This window comes from Palaemon carinicauda, chromosome 2 (genome assembly GCF_036898095.1).
Source record: "Palaemon carinicauda isolate YSFRI2023 chromosome 2, ASM3689809v2, whole genome shotgun sequence".
Lineage (NCBI taxonomy): Eukaryota > Metazoa > Arthropoda > Malacostraca > Decapoda > Palaemonidae > Palaemon > Palaemon carinicauda.
In genome coordinates this window covers 12,940,958-12,948,368 of record NC_090726.1, presented here as the reverse complement: position 1 = coordinate 12,948,368, position 7,411 = coordinate 12,940,958, and positions in this window count along the sequence as shown.

Genomic DNA, 7,411 nt, shown 5'->3' with positions numbered 1-7,411 from the left:
TATTTATTTTTATTATTTTATCATCATCATTTATCATTAATTATTACTTTTATTACTTTATTATCATTACTTTTATTATTTTTTATCATTTTTATTGTTCTTATTGTTTTATTATATTTATAGTTATTGTTTATTTTATTTATTATTTATTATTTTATTTATTTTTATTATTTTTATTGTTCTTTTTGTTTTATTACATTTATATTTACTGTTTATTTTATTTATTATTCATTATTTCCATTATTTTCATTATCATCATTTTTATTGTTATTATTTTTATTATTTTCATTATCATCATTTTTATTATTTATTATCTTTATTATTTATTATTTTTATTATTTTCATTATTATTATTTTTAATATTTATTACTTATATTATTTTCATTATTATTATTTTTATTATTTATTATTTTCATTATTATTATTTTTATTTGCTAAGCTACAACCCTAGTTCAAAAAGCAGAATGCAATAAGCCCAGTGAAGAAAGGAAACAAGGAAAAATAAATATCTTAAGGAGAGTAACATCAAAATAATTATCTTAAGTGGAGTAACAATATTGAAATAATCATCTTAAGAAGAGTAGCAACCTCACAAATAAATACATATATAAAATTGATAGTAGAACAAAATCAAGTGATCACCATAGCTCTATGTTTAATCGGTAATAATTCATTGTGCATTGACAATACTGACATGTATAACTTAATTATGACCATAACAGCTGCTCGACCCTTTGAAGAGGTGACTCGAGGAGTCAAGTTGGAGAAGTACATTTGTATTTCCAAGGGCAATCCCTCTCACTTCGCTTCTAATGAAAATGTCTTCGGATCAGTCGTATTCAAATGAATTAGAATGGACAATTAAATCCTCCTTTTATTGAATATAGACGAGAAATACTCTCTGGAAATTGAAACTTTTTTATATATAAGGTTCAAAGACTTCTCTTAAAAAATACCTATACAATCAAAAAAAAAAAAAAAATCAAATTGAAAACACTTAAAAATCAATCACATGATGAATTGGAGGGGCCATAAATCTCATCCACAGTACTGAAAATAATCTCTGAACGACCGATTCTAACCCTTCAAATATTCATATATAGTTAAAATGGTATTTGATCGAGCCAGTGGATATTACGCAGGAAAACCCAATAGAATGGAGGAAAATAAGGGACCAATCTTTAAAAATAATGCAAGTTGTAACAAAGAAATATTTAAGTCTATTTGCAACGTCTGTTCATTCTAAAAAAAAAAAATAAAATAAATAAAACGCCAACTAGTCCGTTGTATTTTTTCTCAAGTTTCCTTGATAGTGATAAGGCATATGTCATCTGTCAGAGATAGTCCTTTTTAGGAAATAACGGAGGAAATACAAAAAGTAACATGCTTTATATTAACAATCAAACTTAATATATAAAATTGATTTAACCAGTTACGTCAACTTCGTAATTATTTAAGTGGGAATGATTTTTAGTAGTTATTTTTTATTATGGCTTTTAAGATAGTTTACCGAATGTATCAGGAGCACATAAAATAATATGACATTTTAAGATGGCGTAATTGAGAAAGTAAGTTCTTCCTTGTCAAAAAAAAAATCTTGTGAATGGGATAAGGTGTTTTTAAAAGAACAAGTTAATTTCTCTCTCTCTCTCTCTCTCTCTCTCTCTCTCTCTCTCTCTCTCTCTCTCTCTCTCTCTCTCTCTCTCTGTAATTCACAACTATAAGTCTTCGAAATGTTAAGTTTTATCACTATTTTTTTTTTCCTAATCATGAATATTAGACCGAAAAATACATATTCGTAAGGGCAAAATTCGACTTTTAAAAGTAAATGTGAAAACATTTATATCTTTCCAGTCTTGTATATTAACAAAAATCATTATTCTATACTAGCCATTAAAAAATAACCAGGGCTAAAAGTCCCCCCTGAAAAGGCGATAAATTGATTTGAAATTGCCCAATGACTGCAGTTAAAACTATGGCCTACAATCGAAAAGTCAGCAAAAAGTGAAAATCAACTCTGAGCTTTAAACTTTCACAACCAACGGATGATGGACTGATTACAACTGGGGAGCATTTGAGTTCAAAAAAAAAAAAAAAATGGATAGTCTGAAAGGCCCTGGTAACAGGAAGCATTGCACGGTGTAACTGAATTGCCAGCGAACCAGTATGTTTCTCAGTTTCTCTTTCGAGCTTTACCTTGTTGTTGTTGTTGAAGATTGACTGGCCCTTTTGGCCAGACACGGGCTTTTGCAATCTTGCAGCCCGTAGGTGTTATGGTAGGATTTATTTGGATAGGTAGTTGGGATGGGGATATTCTGCAACATTTATTTTAGGATATTGGGATAGGTTTTGGGTTATGATGGGTTGTTTTGAGAAGGAAGTAGGTGACTTTGGGAAGGGGGTGCCTTCCCAAGAGCCCACTGGCTCCAGTCTTAGTTAGAGAAAAAGAATTATAGTAGTAAGTCCCGATAAGTAGGAGAGCTCGGGAAGGAGTTGAAAAATTTTAGTTGGAGATGTTGATATAGGTGAAGTAAAAAAAACTTCATAGTGGTTTAAGCTTAAGTTGTGAAGTGGAGGGATAGTGTGAGATTTCAGCTGAGTGAGAGAGAGCCGAAAGGATGGAATTGTAGCAGCTTTAGTAGTAGAGATAGGATGGAATAAAAAATTCCTGTACTTGTGAATATATAAAAAATAAAATAAAATGAAGGTTACTTATGATTTGATTTATTGAGAATTTCAAAGGTGGTTGGGAGGGATGCCTGACCTAGGAAAAGAGAGATTGAAGGTGAAAAAGATCCTGGATACCAAAAAGACCGCCGACGGCTCCGTTCCCATCTTCAGCGTTGAAGAAAGGACGGGAAGGTAAAACTGTCTCCTTATGAGGAGTACGAGTTATTGCCATCAGCCGCCAGCATCCGTTCTGATTCCAGCAAGGGAGATTAGCTGAGAGGAAAGAAAGATATGTTGGAAGTTAAAAAGACCGCCGACGACTCTGACCCCATTTTCAAGCTGAAAACAGGACGGTGAAGGCAAAAATGTCTCCTTATAAGGAGTACGAGTTGTTGCCTTCAGCCGCCAACAATCGTTCCGCTCCCAACACAGAAGTTGCGGGGGGGATAATAAGGTTTCTTTTCAATTGACGCTTAGATTGCTGATTGGCGTTGTTGCAACGTTATCTCGATGGAGGGGAGCTGCAGGGAAAGGCTGAGTGGGTGTTATGTTGTCAATTATATGTTTGGCAATTGCTGTTGCAGTTGCAGGATTGTTGGGATTAAGATCCTGCCGAAGTAGGCTTGTTTCCTGACATTGCTGTAAATAGTGCTGTAGAGGTTCTTCCCTGTCTTGATTACAGTACTTGCACGGTCTTATTAGTCTATGCTGCACTGCAGGGTTCTTCGCCGTTATCTAAGATAATTTGCCAGTTGCATAGAAATCCCAGTCGTAATCTGCAGATGATTACTGCGTCCTGGCGGGGTGTTTGTCTTGCAATTGGGTGTGGCAATATGTTTGTCGCTTTAATATACCACTTTGCAGATCTAGATCCCTCTAGGAAGGCTCTCCTTACTTCACTAGTCTTTTGGATGTTGCAGTAGGCAGCCATTTGATTCTTGGTGGTTTTTAATGAAGGTTGTAGAGTAATGCTAATGGTCTGGCACATTAAGGCCGATTTGGCTAGGTGATCGGCCTCGTCGTTGCCAGATATTCCGGTATGGCTTGGAATCCAATTCAAGGTTACTTGCCTGTTGTTGCTTTGGTGGAACAAGGCTAAGAATTGAATTGCAGTGATGAAGTAAACATTCTCTGTAGATTCCTTGTTGCTGAGGGCCAGAATGGTTCCTCTGGAATCTGTATGGATCGTTGTGTTACCCCCTTGTTAGTTGGCAGTGTGTTCTAGAGCTTCTGCAATGGCCACTAGTTCATTTTGCAGTGTGGAAGCATGGTTGGAAAGTCTCCAGTATTCTTTATATCCTGATGTACAGGGATTGCACGGTCTACTGATCCATCTGTATAGTAGGTGTGAGGCGCAGGTGTATTCCTGATTGCATTCTTTGCAGCTATAGTGAGTTGCTCTGGTGTACAGAGAGCCTTGCTTGCTGCTGGTAGGATGGTGAAGTTGTATTTGATAGGGTCCTGAGCCCAAGGGGCAGGAGGGCTGTATCCATCATGCTTTTGTTGTCCCTTGGTTTTGTGAGCCTCGTTTTGCATCTGCAGCCTTCTGAGTGTATCCAGTAGTTTCTTTGCATGGGAATGCATGAGAATTTGGCAGATCCAGTTCTTCAGCAAGAAGTAGAAGCCTTTTTATTTTATTGTTGAGTGGTCTTTTTCTGTCTGCGAGGATTGACTTGAATATAATGCTGCTATTCCTAATGTCAATCCCAGCTGACAGGGGAATTAGGTTGGTTTCTGCTCTAAGTAAGCAGAGTCTTGTCCACATTGGAGAGCCACTAATGAGTCTCAGGGTATTATTTTGGACTACTTCTAATGATGCTTTTTGAGTGTCAGTAAATGCAGTGACTGTGGGTGCTGCATAATCGATGTGAGATCGAATTGCTTGTAGATAAAACAGTCTTAGGAGGTCAATTGATACTCCTTGCTTTAGGGAGGTCATTCGTTTCATGGCTGATAGACGAATCTTTGTCTTCTCTCTGAGGTAGGTTACTTCATTGGCTGGTGATAGGGTTTTACTAATGATTACCGCAAGGTACAAGAATTGACTCACCCATTCATTGTCTTCGCCCCTCCGTGTGAAGTTCTGAGGGTTTTGCGTCTTATAGCCATTGCTTTTGTTTTGTTGGTGTTGATCTTTAGGCCAAGTTCATTGCATTTGGCTTGGATCATGTCAAGTGCTTTTTGAGTGGCATTTCTTGCATGAGCTTTATGTGAACATACTATGCATATATCGTCGGCATATATAAAAATTTCCACCCCATTTGGAAGGTTTAAAGTGGCTAAGTTCTCCATTAGCAGGTTGAAAAGGTAGGGGCTTAATTTGCCTCCTTGTGGTGTACCGTTTTCTAGGGGGATGAAATCAGTGGTTTTTCCTTGGAAAGTAACTCTGGCTTCTCGGTTCAGTGTGTAGTTCCGAGTCCAGGCCAGTAAGTGTCCTTTCACTTTTTTTCAACAAGTGTGAAGAGTATGGCTGGTGAGCTGGCTAGCTCAAAGGCTTTCTCGAGATGAAGGAATATGACAGAGGCTTTTTTGTCATTAGTTGTTGAGAGGACATCTATAATGCATTCTTGAGTGCCTATGCCGCTTCTGTAGGCATATAGGCGATGCAGTCTGTTGAGTACCATTCTCTCAGCCACTTTCTCTGTGCAGCTTATCAAAGCTATTGATCGGTAGGTGTCTGACTCCTTGAGTTTTGGAATTGGTTTGGTGTCCTGCTGGTTCCATGTGGTTGGACGTAGTCTTTCCGTGTGTGTGTCCTGTTAATGAAATGCAAGTAGACCGATTTGGCGTGATTCCCATGTTCCTCAGCATGCTGTATGTGATGAGGTCGGCTCCAGGGGCATTGTCCTTCCTGCCTTTTGTCAGGCCTGTGTTAAGTTCCTCCATGGTGTAGGGGGGATCAGTACCATCTACCATGTTGCAGGTGGCTCCAATAATGCTGTTCCTGATTGGGAGTACTGTTCTCTGCCTGTTTATAGTTTGCAGAGGTAGGTTGGTGCTTTTTGCTCTGTCCGCAAAGTTGTTAGCAATCCTCTTGGCTTCAGCTAATGGGTCTGGGTGTGTGACTCTCAGTGTATTATACATCACAGAGACTTTGTTAAACCAGCCCCATATCTTAGCTAGGGATGTGCTGAAGTTGACCTCGTTGCACCATGAGTACCAGTTGTCTATATTTACTTCCAGTGATACTTGCACAGAATGTTTAATGATCTCTACAAGTAAATTATGTAGCTCATCTGTTCTGTGTCTTCTGAGAAGTTTTCTGCTCCTGTTTATTCTAGCAATAATTTCTTTGATACGACTGTTATAGTACCAGGCATCGGCATGTTTCTTCTCAGAGTTCTTTTTTTGTGGCATTGAAACACAGGCGGCTACCTCTAGTTGTTTGCTGAAGTCGATTGATAGGGTGGAGATATTATTGTGAGGGTTTTTGATGTATTCCCGAGCCCACTCTGTCATAGCTGTTTCGAATATTTCCCAGTTAGCAAACTCTGGATTCTACCTTTATGGGGGTGGAGGAGGAGGGAGGTATTTCTCCAATTCGAGTTTAACTTTAATGGCAAGGTGATCACTAATTAGTACAGGATGTAGTTGCCATTTAGCGCCTCTTTGAATGGCACTAGAGAGGAAGGTGAGATCTAGGCGACCTCCTTTTAGATGGCTTCTGTGACGTTGTTAAGAAGTGCTACATTAGGATATTCTTGCAATAGGGCATGCAAGTGTCTGCCTGTTTGATTTGTTTCTGATATTGAGTTCAGGAACTGGTGATGAGCTTTGAAGTCGCCTGCAATAATAGAGTCATCATCAGAGGCTGCGGCGAAGAGCACCTCCTCATTAATGCTTTTTGCTGGGGACTTGTAGATCTTGTGGACTATTAGCGTCGTGGCTAGCAGAGATATCTGGACACTAAGATTCTCTGCCTCTGTCCCACAGTCTATGCTTGGTAATAATTTGGAGGGGATGCTGCTTTTGACAAGAGTGGTTAGTCCTTAGTCCTCTTGTCGTTGGTGATAGATACGTTGTGTATATTTTGTATCCTTAGAACGCAAATGGTGTTTTCATTAAGCAGAGTTTCTTGCAGTATGATAATGTCCAGGTCTCGCGCTTAGGTTTGAGATTGGAGGAATGCAAACTTGTTTCGAAGCCCGCAAACGTTCCATTAGAGCACTTTCTCTTGGGTGTTTTGGTTGTTGTAAGTGGTTGCACTAGATTCATTTGCAGGAGGATCTATGAAGATAATTGAGATTGTAGTTCCCGGGCGGCGTTGTCAAACTCGAAGTCACCAAGAGACTCCCGTGTAAATTTAATTTTGCGGGATCGCAAGAAGTTGCTAAGGATATTGCTGATGGCTGCTAGCAGAGCATCCATAGGGCAAGCAGAGAGGTCGTACTCACTGCTGTCAATAATTGAAGGACATTTGTATTGGCGTGAGGCGCTTGGTTTGCTTGTGACAGTGGAGTTAGGTAGGTTCGGGAATTCTTTTAAGGAGTGGGAAGTGTTGGGTATGCGAGTTACAGTTGCGGAGGAGGATGAGGTAGACATTTTTTTGGGCTGGGTGGCAGTGGGAGGATTGGTTGGAGAGGTAAATCTTAGAGGTGAGGGAGTGCAAGGAGTATGGGTTGGGGATCGTTTTGCCTTGGGAGGAGGTTTGGGAGGACGTTGAGGTTTAGGTACTTGAGGGGGAGTTGGCGGAGAGGGAAGTTCAGGAAGGGCATGTCTGGAAGGGTTAGGATTTTGTTGG